Source organism: Tamandua tetradactyla, chromosome 4, assembly GCF_023851605.1.
Source record: "Tamandua tetradactyla isolate mTamTet1 chromosome 4, mTamTet1.pri, whole genome shotgun sequence".
In the NCBI taxonomy this organism is placed as follows: Eukaryota; Metazoa; Chordata; class Mammalia; order Pilosa; family Myrmecophagidae; genus Tamandua; species Tamandua tetradactyla.
In genome coordinates, this window is record NC_135330.1 from 6758962 (window position 1) to 6777771 (window position 18810).

The 18810-nt window shown below is 36.3% G+C and overlaps 1 protein-coding gene across 4 annotated transcripts in view; it reads right to left on the reverse strand.

Annotated features, from left to right (window-relative positions):
- GATAD2B (GATA zinc finger domain containing 2B) overlaps positions 1-18810 on the reverse strand; it is a 175892-nt gene that overhangs the window by 143025 nt on the left and 14057 nt on the right. For 2 of the 4 annotated variants that reach the window (XR_013173973.1, XM_077156223.1), the window contains exon 2: positions 3777-3894. The exons of 1 other annotated variant lie outside the window; for it this stretch is intronic. The gene's annotated coding sequence lies outside the window, so the exon portion shown is untranslated. Of the gene's footprint in view, positions 1-3776; positions 4799-18810 lie in introns of those variants that run through there. One more of the 4 variants, XM_077156224.1, reaches the window with a different exon arrangement.

Here is an 18810-nt window from a genome sequence, read left to right on the forward strand (position 1 = left end):
AAATAAATTGGGTAGATGGAAATATTAGTGGTCAATGAGAGGGAGAGGTAAGGGGTATGGTATGTGTGAGTTTGTTTTTTTTCTTTTTCTGGAATGATGCAAATGTTCTAAAAAATGATCATGGTGATAAATATATAACTATGTGATCATAATGTGAGCCACTGATTGTACACCACGTACGGAATGTTTGTATGTTAAGAATATTTCTGTTTCTATGTTGTTTCATCAATAAAAATATTTTTAAAAAAGAAAAAAGCTACTGAAGTAGCAAAGAACTTATGAGACCCTGACTGGCCTTCTGCTACCCCTCACTAACTTGGTGTGGAGCTGGCCCATGCTCCCAGAGGAAATCCTTGGTCCCAGTTTTAGAGGGAGCACAGTAACATTCCTTCACATATTGAGAGCATGTCTGTCTGGCCCAATCGGACTGATGTTGGCCTGAGGGACCTGCCATCTCAAAACTTGCCCAAAGTATAGAAGGGCAGTTCATAGGGTCCTACCACAGAATATTTTGGGAGAGTAGTCAAGTCATGCTGCCTGAGGCAAGAGATTGCTGACTTTAAGACATAAAATGCAATGCCCAAATTGTAAGGATTTGTAAATGGGAGAATTCCTAGGGCCACAGGCGCACATCCAAAATGAGAAAAATGCACAAAAAAGGATCAGAGCAGTCTCTATGCTTTGCCCTGGAGCTATTCTCTAAACTCCTTATATGGATAAGCCCTGAAAGAGCTCATTTGCACAGGTCAATCTGCAAAGAATAGGAAAGGCATTTTCTTTTACTCTTTTTTATTTTTTGTTAGCTCCTGACAATCAAGGAAAGCTCTGTCATAAAACTAAGCTGGATACAAGCTCAAGGAAAAGACAGCTCAAAATCTAAATTCCAGTGATAACATGTTAAAATATCAAAATGTCCTGGTTTCAACAAAAGGTTAAAAACATACAGAGAAACAGGAAGCAATGACCGAGGCATGGAGAAGATTCGAGCACTGATGAGGAGGACCAGACCAGGGACACACCAAAGACTTTTTAAAAATGGTCCTGATGGTAGCACAACATTGTGCATGTAATTAACAGCACTGAAATATATATCAGAATGTACTTAAAAGGGGAAATTTTAAGTTGTATATATAGTAACAGAATAAAAATTAAAAAAAAAATCTATGGAACTGCATCACACAGTGAACTCTAAGCTAAACCATACACTAGAGTTAATAGTACAACTATAAAAATGTGCTTTCATCGATTGTAACAAATGTACCACACCAATGCAAGGTATTACTAACAGGGTGGTATATGGGAACCCTATATTTTATGCATGATTGTTCCCTAACAAAATTCTTTTTTTTAAAGTCCTAAATATGCCCAATAAACTGAAGAAAAATAAGGAAAAAGAACTAAAGGAAATCAGGAAAATGACAGATGAACTCAAAGAACATCAACAGAGAGATGGATATATGGAAAAGAACCAAACAGAGCTGCAGACCTCAGTTACAGAAATTTAAAATTCCCTAGAGAGGTTCAACAGCAGATTGCAGCTGACAGAAATAAGAGACATAAAGAGAAGACAACTGAAATCATCCAGTCTGAAGGGCAGAAGGAAAAAAGAATTAAGAAAAGTGAACAAAGCTTCAGAGACCAGTTGAATACCATTAAGAATCCAAATATATGCATTGTGGGAATCCCAGAGGAAGGGAGAGAGGGAGAAAGAGGAGAGGGAGAAAGAGAAGAGAGACAGAGAGAGAAAGAGAAAAAGAAAAAGAGAAAGAGGCACAGAGAATATTCAAAGAAATAATGGCTGAAAACTCCCCCAATTTAGTGAAACACATGAATATACACATCCAAGAAGCTCAACAAACTCCAAATAGGATAAACCCAAAACAGACCCACACCACTGTACTCAAATTGCTGAATGACAAAGATAGAGAATTCTGAGAGCTGCAAGAGAGAAGTAATGTATCATGTACAAGGAAACCTCAATTAAGATTAAATACCAATTTCACATCAGAAACCTCAGAGGCAAGAAAGCGATGGGATGACATATTTAAAGTACTGAAAGCAAAAAACTGCCAACCAAGAATTCTGCATCTGGCAAACCTGTATTTAAAAAATGAGGGAGAGGTTCTGAACAGTGAATAAAAAAGTATCTGCAAAGTCCCCTTGGGGGAATGGTGAAAAAGGGGAAAAATTCAACTTCCCCAAGTGGAGAATTACAAGCAGTGGGGACAACCAAATCAACAGGCTGAGGCCCCAATCTTGGGGTTTGTTCATATGAAACTTAACCCCACAAAGGATAGGCTAAGTCCACATAAAATTCAGGCCTAAGAATCACCCCCAAGAGAGCCTCTTTTGTTGCTCAGATGTGGCCTCTCTCTCTGAGTCAACACGACAAACAAACTCACCACCCTTCCCCTCTCTACGTTGGACATGACTCCCAGGGGTGTGGACCTTCCTAGCAACGTGGGACAGAAATCCTAGAATGAGCTGAAACTCAGCATCAGGGGATTGAGAAAACCTTCTCAACCAAAAGGGGGAAGAGCAAAATGAGACAAAATAAATTGTCAATGGCTGAGAGATTCTAAACAGTCGAGAGATTATTGTGGAGGTTATTCTTATGCATCATCTAGTTATCACCTTTCTAGTTAAGGCATAACAGAAAGGCTGGAGGGAACTCCCTGAAAATGTAGAGCTGTGTTCCAGTAGCCATATTTCTTAAGATGATTGTATAATGATATGGCTTTCGCAATGTGACTGTGTGATTGTGAAAACCTTCTGTATGATGCTTACCTTAATGACAGATGAGTAAAACATATGGATTAAAAATAAATAATACAGGAAACAAATGTTAAAATAAATTTAGTAGACTGAAATGCTAGTGATCAATGAAAGGGAGAGGTAAGGGGTATGGTATATATGAATTTTTTTTTCTGTTTTCTTTTTACTTCTTTTTCTGAATTGATGTAAATGTTCTAAGAAATGATCATGATGAATATAAACTGTGATGAGAAAAAAAGAATATTCATAGTGTATGTTGATTGGTTTTATTAATAAAACTTTAAAAAAAAAAAAAAAAAAAAACAAGGGAGAGATTAAGGAATACCCAGAAAAGCCAAAGGACTTAGTCATCACTAAGAGTTCTGTGGACTAAAAGGAAAGAACTGCAGACAACAGAACAAAGCTGCATGAAGAAATACAGATCTCTGATGAGGGTGATGAAAGGGGTAAATATAAATCCCAGTACTACTGTAGTTTTGATTTCTAATTCACCTTTTTACTTCCTATAGGATCTAAAAGGTAAATGCATAAAATGCAATGATAAATCAGTAGTTTGACACATATAATGTATAAATATGCAAATTTTTTAAAAATTTAATAATTAACCAATACCTAGGTAACATACCAGCTAACATTTAAACAGGGCTACTTAATTTCATTGAACACCAGTTAATTGTTGGATTAGGTCAGGTCTTCAAACCCTGTACAGTATGGTACCCAAAATCAGAAGGTGTAGAGGTCAGAGCAAAAGGGATCATTCTGGAAGCATGACACTGGCCTAGATCAAAGGAACTTGAACCTCCTATTTACTCCCTGATCCACCTTTATCCTGATGACCCACTCACACAGTCATATGTCCGAACATGGAACTGGAAACCGTTTCTCTCTTTGAAACTTTCTTAAGGCACCAAAAGTCGCTGGAGTGCCAGCAGAACAGAGAAATCCTGGTTCCAGAGCCTCTAGACTAAATTCAGTCCAGCAGTCACAAAAACTTCAGTTACCTGGCTTATCTGCTCTGCTGGGGCTTCAGAGATTCAGGTATTCATCCCGGAGGGTCACCAAATTGTTTCCAGAAAAAGGCTGTGGATTCTTTTGCCTGACGTGCTCAATAACCAATTCCTGAGACACCGGGGTTTCAAAGAGAGAAGGAGTTTATTACTAGGTGCAACGTAGGAGAGCAGACAGCCTACTGGCCCAAAATCTATCTCTAAATATGTCATTTGTGACAAAAAATACATAAAGGTGGGGGCATGGAGAGGTATAGAAGCATAATTTGTGTATACTATTGAACTTAAGTTGACATCAAAGCAAACGAGTTGTTTAGAGTTAGGATGTTAAATTTAAGCTCCGTGGAAACCTGATACTGTCTCAAATATGAGGGACTCTCAAGTCAATAGGAGAAGCCCTTGATCCTGAGGCTTGGTCTTGTAAAACTTATTTATGTAGCAGAAAAGCTAAGCCTACCTATAGATACGCCTGAGTTATTTTCAGAGGACCTCTTTTGTTGCTCAGATGTAGCCTCTCTCTAAGCACAATTCTGCAAGGAAAATAATTATCCTCCCCTATACGTGGAACATGACATCCAGGGATCAAAGTCTACCTGATAGTGTGGGATATGACTCCCAGGGATGAGCCTGACCCTGACACCATGGGATGACAATGTCTTCACAACTAAAAGGGGGAAAGAATTGTAACAAAAAAGGTAACAGTAGCTGAGCGAGTTCAAATACAGTGGAGAGGCTACTCTTACCCAAGTTTCAAGTAGATACTGCCATTTTCCATGGCTTGCCAAACCCCAATCAAAACAATTCCTGCCAACCATAAAGAAAATGTGGGGCTTTATTTGAGATTCCACAAAAGGTTCCATGCACTATGATTACTTTCCAGAAACCTACAACCTCCAGATGGGGTCCTGGGCCCGATGAGTCCTGAAACCCAGAGGGGTCAGCCTCTCCAGAACATCAATTAGTTCTATCCCCCTATTCCATATTATCCACATCCCTTTTCAATATGAAAAAGTTAGAATGGGAGAACGATCAAAGGAGAAAGCAGACTTAAAACAGTGAAGATAGTAGTGAGTATGACCACTGAATCATTATATTGATTTTTTTTTTTAGTCTCCAGTGTCTTGAAGCAGCTAGAAAAAAAACCTAAAATTGTGTAACCCACATCAAACTCTGAAATCTGTTCTATAACTGTTGTGGTGTGCTTTGAAATTCATTGCTTTTTATTGTATATACGTTCTTTCTCACAATTTAAAAGAGAGAGACAATGACAATTAAATGCAACACATTATCCTGGATGGGATCTAGTGAGGAAGGAAAAAAAGCTCAAAGGGACATTATTGGGTCATATGAAAATAATTGCAACATATACTGTAAGCTTTATATCAATACTTAAGGTGATTACCAAATGAACATCCTTTTTCTTAGGAAATGTACATATGGCAGTATTTAATTTTTAAATAGCATGATGTATACAACCTATATAACCTATATTCATTTGACTGTTCAGGAAACGGACTGATCAGAGAGAATGATATCAGCAAATGTAGTAAAATATAGAAATTTTAGTGCATCCAGGTATCTGGAGGGGGGAGTAGGGGTATGCTGGAGTTGTCTATATGGAGTTTATACTATTTTTGTAACCATTCTGTAAGTTTGAATGCATTTCAAAATATAAAGTTAAAAAGAAGAAATCAATCTGCCAAAGTTTTAAGGATCCACTCCAACCGTGACAATCAAAAATGTCTCCATACGCTACCAAATGTTCCCTGGAGGGAAAAATCCTCCCAATTGAGAACCACTGTATTAAAATAAAGAACACCAACAACTGCACCACCATCAGAGTTCTGTGGCTACTAAGACTAACAGTCTCAAAACAAATACTTCAGGGGTGAAATCAGGATAGTGGCTACCTTTGGAAGTGAGAGAGGAGAATGACTAGGAGAGAGCATGAAAAAGGATTCTGGATGCAGGTGGTGTTCTGTATCTCTATGGTCACATTATAGAAATTTTTTCATATATATATTATACTTCAGTGAAAAAAGTTTACCAAAAACAAAACACTAGAAACCAAAAACTCACAAGTAAGAAACTGATAGTTTTTTCCTTGCATTTATGCTACTGAAGTTTCTTACAATTTTTTTGACAATCTAGTGATTTAACCTTGAATTCAACAGAGTTGGCAGTATTCAGGTCCTATCCTTTATCCAAACAGTTTCAGTTACACATTCCTTTTACCTGTAAAGCAAAGCTTGATAATCACATCTGAGGTCAGAGCCAAGTATCCTGTTTACTGAGATCTTACTACCTTTGACTTTTTGAGTAAGTTTTTCAAAAACCCCTTTAAAAAGGAAACGTCTAAATAGCATTCAAGAAAGGTTCATGCGATCAGGCATGAAACAGATATTGGCTCCTAACAGCAAAAGCAACAGTCTACCCTCAAGCACAAACACCATTCAAACAAGAACTGGATTCTCCACTCCAACAAGTAGGGCAGATAAAGAGGATAATACAAAACAAAAGGAAAGTAGATGGGACCATAACAGCATAGGCTTGAGGACCTTTAGGAGTGGATAGGCAAATAATAATAATAATAAAGAGTAGACAGGAAGTTTTTCAGAGTCAAGAAAGCAATTGCCAATATTGATTGAAACATTTATCACAGAGGAGTTTAGAAAATCATTCTATATTCTACTTACACATCCATACATTTCTTGGGTAAAAATGCCATCAGACAGATAACTTATGTTCACTGCTTTTTATATCCAAGGCCATTTAAGATCCCTTTTTGAACATTATTTTCAAAAAAGAAAAAAATTGGTTAATACACAACCATGATTAAAAAATACTGTGCCAAAAAAAATAATAATGTGCCTGTAAGTCCTGAACCCAGAGGTGCCAGCCTTTTCAAGAACATCAACCAGTTCCATCCCCCATCCCATTTCTACAACCTGAAAAAAGTTAGAACAGGCATAACCCAAATGTCCCTAAAGTCTGGGAGAAAGATCAAAGGAGGAAGAGGTGTTATTATAACAAGAGACATTAGGATTTAACAAATGCATATGACTACTGAATCATTATACTGGTATTTCTTTTCAGTCTCCAGTGTCTTGGAGCAGCTGGAAGGACAAACCTGAAATTGTGGAACTGTAACCCACTCCAAACTTTGAACTCTGTTCTATAACTACATATTGAATTAAATTTTGAAATTTATTGTTTTGTGTATAGGTTATATCTCTCTCTCTCACACACACACAAATACTGTGCCTAAAGCTTTGAAAATGAAAACAACAGCTCTTAACAATTTTATAACAAAGAAAAGATGAAGAACACAAATCATCTGATTTTATATTTTCCATTTCTCCCATGAAGAAAGCAGAATGATTTTATGTAAGCTGGGGAGAATGTGAAAAAGAGATCACTACCTCAAATAGGATAACCTGACTTTCGGTGCTAAAGTTTCTCAGACTACCCAATATAGCATAACGGAAAGACTAGTGCTTAGGGAAATGACTGCTGGCGGAGTTAAGCTACAATGTTTCTACAAATAATCAAAACTACATCATGTTGCTCTGAAGATTCTGCCTAAGAAAATTTCTTCTACAGGAACCTAGCACCTACATCTATTGAAAATTCTAAATAAACTGCAGTGGATTCGTACTTAAAATTTAGGCCTAAGGGTCACCCCCAAGACAGCCTCTTTTGTTGCTCAGATGTGGCCTCTCCCTCCCGCCAACATGCCGAGCAGTATCACCACCCTCCCCCTCTCTGCATGGGACACGACTCCCAGGGGTGTGAACCTTCCTGGCAACGTGGGAAAGAGATCCTGGAATGAGCTGAGACTCAGCATCAAGGGACTGAGAAAAACCCTAGAATGAGCTAAGAATTAACATCAAGGGATTGAGAGAACCTTCTCCACCACAAGGGGGAAGAGTGAATACATGTCAATGGCTGAGAGATTTCAAACAGAGTCAAGAGGTTATCCTGGAGGTTATTCTTACGCATTAAGTAGATATCACGTTGTTGTTCAAGATGCAGTGGAGAGGCTGGAAGGAACTGCCTGAAAATGTAGAGCTGTGTTCCAGTAGCCATGTTTCTTGATGATGATTGAACAATGACAGAGCTTTCACAATGTGACTCTGTGAATGTGAAAACCTTGTGTCTGATGTTCCTTTTATCTACCTTGTCAACAGAAGAGTAGAACATATGGAATAAAAATAAATAATAGGGGGAACAAATGCTAAAAAAATTTAGTATGAAATGCTAATGAAAGCGAGGGGTAAGGGGTATGGTATGTATAATCTTTTTTTTCTGTTTTCATTTTATTTCTTTTTCTGTTGTCCTTCTATTTCTTTTTCTGAATTGAAGCAAATGTTCTAAGAAATGATGAATATGCAACTAAGTGATGATATTGTGAATTACTGATTATATATGTTGACGTTTTAGTTCATTTGTTAAATTTTTTTAAATAATAAATACATAAAAAAAAGAGTGGTCCTAGCCCTAATTTTAATCTTAAAATTAAGAATGTGGAAAAACATACCAAAACAATACCACAACAACATAACAGCTTAAGCAAATGAAAGAGAATTCTTCTCCTCCCACCTTCACTAAGGCTTGTTTAAAGATAGTTATTAAAAGGAATAAAAGAAAACTCCAGGAATACATTTTATCCCAAATTACAGAATCTTTAAACTTTCAACATTTTAAAATTAGAACTCACTTAACAGTTGCCTTCATTCAGGCTAATACTACAAACTAGTCACTAGTGATGAAAAGACAACCGAAGAAGCATCCAGTTTATCCTCCTCTTCATTTACAAAAATCAGTGAGTGTCATGCAGTAAGGAAGATAAAGATGAAAGGTGGATCTAAATCTTTTGATGAATCACCATAAGGAAATACCTTAATTCAACAACTGATATTAACAAGCCTAGAAGACAAACTCTACTCCTTGAAAGTAAAATGGCAGAGATCTTGATTAAGGAATCAAACAAAAATAACACCATTACCAACAATAAATTAATAAAATAGTCCCCAACTCTTTTTTTTATTGTGGTAACATATATACAACATAAAATTTCCCATCTTAACCACATTCAAGCACACAAGTCAGTGGCATCAATTACATTCACAATATTGTGCTATCACCACCAACCCACTACCCAATGCTCTTTTAAACACAAAAGAAATAACTTTGAACTTAACTCACACTTTGAATTAGTCAAACTTCCTGTCACTCCTTAAGGATGTTTATGACAGCGAAGTTTTTTTTTTCATTTTAGTCCTAACAGTAGGCCCTGAGAATGTGATGAAATAAAAATGTATTTGTGTTGAGAGAGTGGTACTCTCAAAGTGACCCTCCTACTCTGACCCTTCTCCGTGTAAATTCTGATTAAACAAAATTTAAATCTACTGAGTAAAACATATCATCTTCATCCTAAAAGCACAGGAATGGGACAAGAGGAAGAAAAATAAGTGAACCATTACAGGAAGAAAACTAATAAGAAAGAAAATCTAAGTTTTACAAGGAATCTGGTCTTTTTCACCTTAATCCCTAGGCTCCATTCCCTGAAAACAGTATGACCTTGCTTATCCAGTAATGTTTGGCTCTCTGTTCCTGCCTACTGGGACTTAAACAAGAACTCTAATAAGGAGTTTACCAGTGAACAGTCAACTGAGCACCATACATACTCCTTACATAACAATTTACTAAAACTTTTACACTTATACTGGCAATTGAGAGGTTTAAGAGACACTTTGAAAGAAGAAAAAATTTATTTTTAAATGCCTAGTCCTCTTTCTAACAATCAAGTCAAGTCACATGGCCAATAATCAAAATCCAAAGTTTTAGACAGAAAATATCAGGATGGGACAAAAAATATGGACTGTTAAATTTTACCACCAGGGAAATCACAGACACTGTGTCAAACATTAGGGACACCCAAATCAATTGGCCAAGTCCTTGATCTTGAAGCTTACTCTTGTAAGGCTTGTGTGTGGAAAGAAGCTTAGACTACCTACACTTACGCCACAGAGTCACCTCCGTAGGACCTCTTTTGTTGCTCAGCTGTTGCCTCTCTCTCTCTAATCCCAACTCTTCCAGTGAAACCACTGACCTCCCCACTATGTGGGACAGGACATCCAGGGGTGAAAGTCTCCCTGGTGGCACGGGAGATGACTCCCAGGGATGAGCCTGGCCCTGGCACTGTGAAAGCAACAATGCGATTCTGACCAAAGGGGGAAAAAGGGGGAAAAGAAGTGTAGTAACAAATAAGGTATCAGTGACTGAGAGTTCAAATAGAGTCGACAGGCTACTCTGGAGGTCACGCTCACATTGCTACCTAACATGACTTGCCAGACACCAGACAAAACCAGATTACACAGGATTCTGCAAAGGTTCCATGCACTAGGGTAACTTTCCAGAAACCTGCAACCTCCAGATGGGTTCTTGGACCAGAGAAGTTCTGAAATGCAGACGGGCAAGTCTCTTCAGAACACCGGCTTGTTCTATCTCCCTAACCCATATTGTTGGCAGACCCTTCCAACATGAAGAAGTTGGAACGGGCATAGCCCAAATATCCCTAAGGAGTGGGAGAAAGATCAGAGGTGATAGTGGAGTTATACAAAGAAGGCAGGGTTTAACAAATGAATATGACTGATGAATCACTATATTGATACTTCTTTTCGTCTCCAGTACCTCAGAGCAACTAGAGGTAAAAACGTAAAATTGTGGAATTGTAACCCATGCCAAGCTCTGAAATCTGTTCTACAACTAATTGTTGTGATGTACTTTGTAATTTATTGTTTTTGTATATATGTTAATTTTCACAAAAAAGTAGGAGGAGTATAACAGAGAAAATAGGATTTAACAAATGAGTATCACTGCTGAATCATTATATTGATATTTCTTATGGTCTCCAGTGTCTTGGAGCAGCTAGAAGAAAAAATGAAAAGTTGTGGAACTATAACTCATACCAAACTTTAAAATCTGTTCTATAACTACTTGTTAAAATGTTCTTAGAAATTTATTGCTTTTTTTGTATATATGCTATATTTCACAATTTAAAAAAAAAGAAAGAAAGAAAAGAAATGCTTGGGGTACATAAGTGTTCCCACAGGCACTTGAAAACAGTTCTCATCACTGTTCAATCACACTTCCCTCAAGTTTAGATTTAAATTGTTTCAAAAAAATTTTCATAACCTATTGGTGTGAACATAAATTGGTACATATTTTTGAAGGATAACTTAATGTCTCATAAAACTTTAAATGTGCATGCTCTTTGACCCAACTACATTTCTAGGAGTTTTACTATACGTATACTAAAAAAGTAAAAAGATGTAGGTAAGAGGTTTCACTGGACCACTGGTTATGAGAGCAAACATATAACAGATACATATAAACTGGAAATGTCCTAAATGATCCTCAGAAATGGACAGATTAAGTAAATTGAGGTAAATCCAAATAATGAAATATATTCATACAGTAAAACAATGACACGTCATATTTATACATATGGACATGCACACATACACCCAGGTAAGAAAACATACAGCATAATGCTGAAAAGTCTGAGCTTAAGAGTCAGATTTCCTGATTCTGTATCCCAGCTCTGGCACTTACTAATTATGTGACCTTAGGCTAATTACTTAACCTCATGGGCCTCAGCTACTTCATTTGTAAAACAGAAATAATAATAGTACCTACCTTTAAAGTATTGTGAGGATTAAAGAAGCTAATTAATGTAAAGTGCTTTAAACAGTGCCTAGCACATAAAGCTCAACAAATACTAGTTTCCATACAGAAAGATATCCAAGATGTTAAGTGGGTAAGGGGAAAGTACCCTTAACAATGGCAAAAACTAAAGCAATATAAACTGGGATTAGACGTAAATAGATGGAATAGAGATTCTGAATGTAGAACTTTCAGGATTTGGCAAGTGGGTCTCCCACTTAGACTCAAAGTGTAAAAACTGTCAAATAAGGGTACAGTTTCCATTTACGAGGGACTTGTTCTTAATACGCTGGTTACTTAATTTATACATGCATTGTATCTTTATAATAGCTTTCTAAATGTATGTCTATATATGTTTCTCTCCACTACTGGTCTACATCCTCTTGAAAGATGAGGTTGTGTCATTTATCTTTATATCTCTCCTACAACACCTATATATATATATCTTTAACATAGTAGGTATACAACAAATTCTATGTGAATGGTCAGGTCATTTCAGTTCTCTACCACCAATGAATTTAAGCAGTTACAAAAAAAAAAAAATAGAGCTCTGACAGGTGAGACAAAAGAAGAGACCCAAGTTTTCTCTCTCAGACTGAATAACTGTCATTTCCCTAGACCGAACCAGTCTAAGATAAAGAAAGCATCTGAAGCATACATGCCAGAAATTGCAAAAATAAGCCCTAGAACACCTTGGATTTTCTAACATAATTTGGAGTTTAGGACAACAGTTGAAATTACAGAACAGACTTTGTGAAATAAGCAATCAGCACTCCTAAATTAAGACAAATAACCTAATAGTAAACAAATTATATTTGCTCAAAGAAGACTGAAGGAGAATAAGAGCAATGTAAGTCATTAAACAGATTTGTAGGTAATAGGAAAGTTACACAATTTATGATTATGCACACTTTACCATAAAGTTAAATATTCTTTTCCAATGAAGTTCTGATATCCATGAAGAAATTTTCACCCTTAAAATTTTCATTTAACAAGAAAATAAATTCTCTACGTACAGATTTGAAAAAAGTCTCCAAGTTACATTGTTAGATGAAAAAAAAAGCAAGATGTGGAAAAGCACGCTAACTTTTTATGTAAAAAGAAGAAAAACAAAGAACATGTTCCTATGTTCTTATGTATGTATAAAGAGACTCTGGAAGTAAAGAAAAGAAACTAATGTTTAAAACTAGGAAGGTCAACTGTAATACAATAATGTTAGTACACTGAATGAAGCTGAATGTGAGAATGATGGAGGAGGCCTGGGGGCACAAATGAAATCAGAAGGAAACATAAGCAATAAAGACTAAGATGGTATAATCTAGGACTCCCTAGAGTGTATAATGATAGTGACTAAATATACAAATTAAAAAATGTTTTTGCATGAGGAAGAACAAAGTAATGTCATTACTGCAAGGTGTTGAAAATATATGGCAATTAATATTTAAAAATTTTAACTCATGCGTGAAACTAAAATAAAAAATGTTTAATGTTTATTTGGTACAAAATTTATATTTTGACCAGTGCAGTTCCTAATATAATATATGCAGACAGCTTAATAGAACACCATAACTACATGGAACCTTGAGTAGGCATAACATTCTGTAGGTTTGTTCAGAGTGATGCCCTAATAAATCTCAGAGTGATTTGAACAGTGAATAATAAATATTTGCAAAATCCCCTTGCAGGAATTGTGAGAAAGGGGGAAAATTCAACTTCCCCAAGTGGAGAATCTTGATATTCTCACAAGCAGTGGGGACAACCAAAGCCATAGGCTGAGTCCCCAATCTTGGGATCTGTCATAGGAAACTTAACCCCACAAAGGATAGGTCAAGCCTACTTAAAATTAGGCCTAAGAATCACCCCCAAGAGAACCTCTTTTGTTGCTCAGATGTGCCCTCTCTCTCCAGCCAACACAACAAGCAAACTCACTGCCCTCCCCCCTCTCTACGTGGGATATGACTCCAGGGGTGTGGACCTTCCTGGCAACGTGGGACAGAAATCCTAGAATGAGCTGAGACTCAGCATCAAGGGATTGAGAAAACCTTCCCAACCAAAAGGGAGAAGAGTGAAATGAGACAAAATAAAGTGTCAATGGTTGAGAGATTTCAAACAGAGTAGAGAGGTTATCCTGGAGGTTATTCTTACGCATTAAATAGATATCACCTTATTAGTCAAGAGGTAATGGAGAGGCTGGGAACTCCCTGAAAGTGTAGAGCTGTGTTACAGTAGCCATGTTTCTTGAAGACGATTGTATAATGACAAAGCTTTCTCAATGTGACTGTGTGATTGTGAAAACCTTGTGTCTGATGCTCCTTTTATCTACCTTATCAACAGACAAGTAAATCATGTGGAATAAAAATGAATAATAGGGGGAACAGAAGTTAAAATAAATTTAGATTGAAATGCTAGTGATCAATGAAAGGGAGGGGTAAGGGGTAGGGTATGTATGAATTTTTTTCTGTTTTCTTTTTCTTTTTCTGAATAGATGCAAATGTTCCAAGAAATGATCATGATGATGAATATGCAACTATGTGATGATATTGTGAATTAGTGATTATATATGTAGAACAGAATGATCAAAAGTTAAGAATGTTTGCGTTTGGTGTTTTTTGGTATTTAAAAAAAATTTTTTTTATTTTAAAAAAAAAAGGTAATGGAGAGGCTGGCAGGAACTGCCTGAAAATGTAGAGCTGTATTCCAGTAGTCATGTTTCTTGAAGATGATTGTATAATGATATAGCTTTCACAATGTGTCTGTGTGATTATGAAAACCTTGTGTGTGATGCTCCTTTTATCTACCTTATCCAGAGACGAGTAAAACATATGGCATAAAAATAATAATAGAGGGAACAAATGCTAAAATAAATTTAGTAGATTGAAATGCTAGTGATCAATGAAAGGGAGGGGGATGGTATATATCAATTTTTTTCTGTCATCTTTTTATTTCTTTTTCTGAATTGATGCAAATGTTCTAAGAAATGAACATGATGATGAATATGCAACTATTATGATAATATTGTGAATTACTGATTATATATGTAGAGTGGAATGATCACATGTTAATGTTTGTGTCTGTCGTTTTATATTTTTTTAATTAAAAAATTAATTTAAAAAGAAAAAAGTATTTGCAAAGTCCCCTTGGGGGAATGGCGAAAAAGAGGGAAAATTCAATTTCCCCAAGTGGAGAATTTTGGATATTCTCACAAGCAGTGGGGACAACCAAAGCAAGAGGCCGAGCCATCAATCTTGGGGTTTGTTCATATGAAACTTATCGCCACTAAAGATCAGCTAAGCCCACTTAAAATTACACCTAAGAGTCACCCCAAGAGAACATCTTTTGTTGCTCAGATGTGGCCTCTCTCTCTCAGCCAACACAACAAGCAAACTCACTGCCCTCCCCCTGTCTATGTGGGACATAACTCCCAGAGGTATAAACCTCCCAGATAAGGTGGGACAGAAATCCTAGAATGAGCTGGGACTCAGCATCAAGGGATTGAGAAAATCTTCTCAACCAAAAGGAAGAAGAGCAAAATGAGACAAAATAAAGTGTCAACTGCTGAGAGATTTCAGACTCGAGAGGTTATCCTGGAGGTTATTCTTACTCATTATATTGATATCACCTTTTTAGTTAAGGTATAATAGAGAGGCTGGAGGGAACTGCCTGAAATTGTACAGCTGTGTTCCAGTTGTTTCTTGAAAATGATAGTATAATGATATAACTTTCGCATTGTGGCTGTATGACTGTGAAAACCCTGTGTATGATGCACCTTTTACCTACTTTATAGAAAGATGAGTAAAACAAATGAATTAAAAATAAATAATAGGGGGACAAATGTTAAAATAAATTTAGTAGATTGAAATGCTACTGATCAATGAAAGGGAGGGCTAAGGGGTATGTTATGTATGAATGTTTTTATTTCTCATTGTGAATTGATGCAAATGTTCTAAGAAACTATCATGGTGATGAATATACAACTATGTGACAATATCGTGAGTTATTGATTATGTATCAAGAATGGAATGATATATGGTAAGCATGTTCATGTTTGTATATTATACTTAATAAAAAAATATATAAGGCTTTATTTAAAAAAAAACTAGGCAGGTTGATAAGCCCTAAAATCTAGAGGCACCAGCCTCTCCAAGGACATCAACCAGCTGCAACGCCCCCACTCCATAGTGTCGACACCCCTTTTCAACATGAAGAAGTTATAACGGTCATTGCCCAAATATCCCTGTAGACTGGGAGAAGGATCAAATAAGAAGAAAGAGAAATAACACTGAAGAAAGGATTTAACATATAACTGTAATTACTAAATCACTATATTGATATTTCTTCTAAGTCTCTAGTGTATTAGAACTAGAAGGAAATACCTTAAATTGTGGAACTGTAACCAATACCATACTTTGAAATTTGCTCTATAAACTATTTAACTGTACTTTAAAATTTATCACTTTTCTGTATATATATTTCACAATAAAAAATGTTAAGAAAAAACTAGACAGGTAAGACGATGTTGAGAAACTTCTCAATACTGAAACATTCCAATTTTAATTGAAGCCAAGTATTTTTTATATAAATAAAAATAAAGTGCCCCAACTACAATGTAATAATTCAAAAGCAAAGATGTCTGATGTCACCTTACTTCTAATACCATAAAGAAAAATACAGTGATCCAAGGAGCTAGGTGAAATAAACACTCTCTATAACTGGAGTCAGTTGTCCTCAAACTGCCATTTTGTAACAGGATCTCATTCAGATGCAGATTTTTGACCTGACACACACACACACACAAAATGTGGCAATGGGAATGTACAAGCGGTGAACTCTAATGAAACCACATAGTTAATAGTACAATTATAATAACAGAAATTCTTTCATCAATTGTAAAAAAGATACCCTACTAATGCAAAGTGCTAACAATGGGGGCGGGGGAAGTATGGAACCTTGTATTTTATGCGTTTTTTTGTAAACCTACAACTTCTGTACTAAAAGAAGAACAAAACATTTAGAAGGTTTATCATTATCTTCTAAAAAAATGACTAACATTCCCTCAATAGTTACTATCTGCCAAGTACACAGAAGTTGTCCAAGGTCTTACAACTAGTAAGTGGTGTTGCAGGAATTCAAACCTAGAACTTTATGACTCCAGAGGTACATTTTTTTATCATTACAGTGCTATTACAGTGATCTTGTTTTTTCTATTTTTTTTCAAATTACATAAAACAGCTATAACATTTATACTTATAAAAATATATTTTAGTCTCTAGTATCTTAGAGCAGCTAGGAGTAAAAACATAAAATTGTGCAAATGTAACCCATACCAACTCCTGAAATCTGTTCTACAACTAATTGTTGTACTGCACTTTGAAATGTATTGCTTTTTTGTATATATGCCATTTTTCACAAAAAAGAAAAAAAGTGATGATAAAAAATATATATATATTCTTTCTAGCCTCTAATGTTCTGGAGCAGCTAGAAGGAAAAAACTGAGATGATGGTTTGGTAGCCCATGACAAACTCTGGGATCTGTACTGTAACTACTTGTTCAAGAGTGCTCTGAAAATTATTGCTCTTTTCTTTCTCTGCTTTGTACATATGCTATATGATACAATAAAAAAGTTAAAAGGAAATAACAATGTTCCATGTACAGACACATGAATTTAATAAAACACTGCCTGCAAAAAAAATGGACAAGGGCTTCACAGTGAGTTTGTCAACTAGTAGTCACTGGTGATTGTCACACAGAGGTTAGATGATCATTTGGCAAGAACATAGGACAGTGGAAGGCTGGCCTAAAGGTGAGAAGGTAGGCCTGTATTTCTCCAAACTACTTTGTTTCACAGAGCCTTTAAGTAGAAGAGTCACAGTGAGAAGAGTGGCATATTCACTGGACCAAGGACAAAAGTTAAGAAAGACAAAAAGTGACTTATTCCAGTTTAACCAAAGGAGCAAAGCTTTCAAGTAACTAGGTGAAAAACGCCCACAAGACAAGTACCAAATAGGACAAGTTTCTTATATCCAGTATCAGAGTCAATTTATGCACAACACTGAGAGTCCTTGGTACATTAAAGAGAAAGAGAGATGGAATAAAAAAGCATTTCAGAATATCCAGCAAAAGAACTAAAGTAACAGAGTGTAGGCAGCTTGTGGAAGATTTGTAAAGGCATCCCTCCCTGGTGGTAACAGAATTACAATGCCAAGTTTACAATGTTTCTTGAGTTAATTCATAAAGATATAAAACAAGTGGTAAAAACCTCACAGACCTCCTCTAACACCTCCATGCAGTTACAGTAATCCTATTCAGGTCTTTCACACCCTCAACTCAACTGAATCCAGAAGACAGCACAGAAGTCATATGTAACTTCTGATACTTTACACTTTTTTTAATACAATTTTATTATATTGTCTTTATTTCCTCCTGTAAATATATCAGGTATTCAGCCAGCCAAGTAGAAGGTTTAGTTTAGAAACTAAAAATGCTCAGATTCCAATATTGGTTATATTCTGTGACATCTATACTCTATTGTCTCTAAAACCAGTAATTTATATTAATAACAGACAGACTTCAAGGTCTTGGCAGTGGAGAGTCATGCTGCAATCAAAATGGTTCATTAACAGGTGGTATCTATATAAGATAGAAATCAGAGATCAAAGAAATTTTTATATCACTATTTAGGCCAGAGAGGTCACGTTTCTTTTAATTTTCAAGATTTTTCAGATGCATTTGCTATTTCTAAAATGTTCCTGCCCACTGCAAAAATAGAGCTGAAAATGATTCTTTTCATCACTCATACTCTCTGAAAGCTTTCAGTTCAGTATTAACACATTGTACAAAATCTGAACTGAGGATAGGGGCCCCGCCTCAATCAAAATGATGGAGTCAGGGCTCCATCCTCCCACAGAAATTTGAATAAGCAGTTTCTCAAAACTCCAGAAAACAGTTAAAGGACTGCAGTTACATGGCAACAATAGAATCAGGAAAAGGTCTACCTAAAGCAGTAGGATCCTACAGAAACCGGCTAGCCCTTCCCTGATCCTAACCAGCTCAACATGGCACCTGCGCTTCCACTGCAAATCCCTAGTCCCAGTTCTAGAAGGAACAGAATAAACCCACTGCGCATACTGAGAGCATGTATGTTTGGCACAACAGACACTTCTGCTGATGGCCTGAGGGATTCACCATCCCAGTACTTAGCCTCTGTGTAGAAAGCAGCTCACGGAACACTCAGAGCGAACACTATAACTTCCTACAGAAGACAGGACATTCATACCCATGCAAATGGAGTAAGACCTC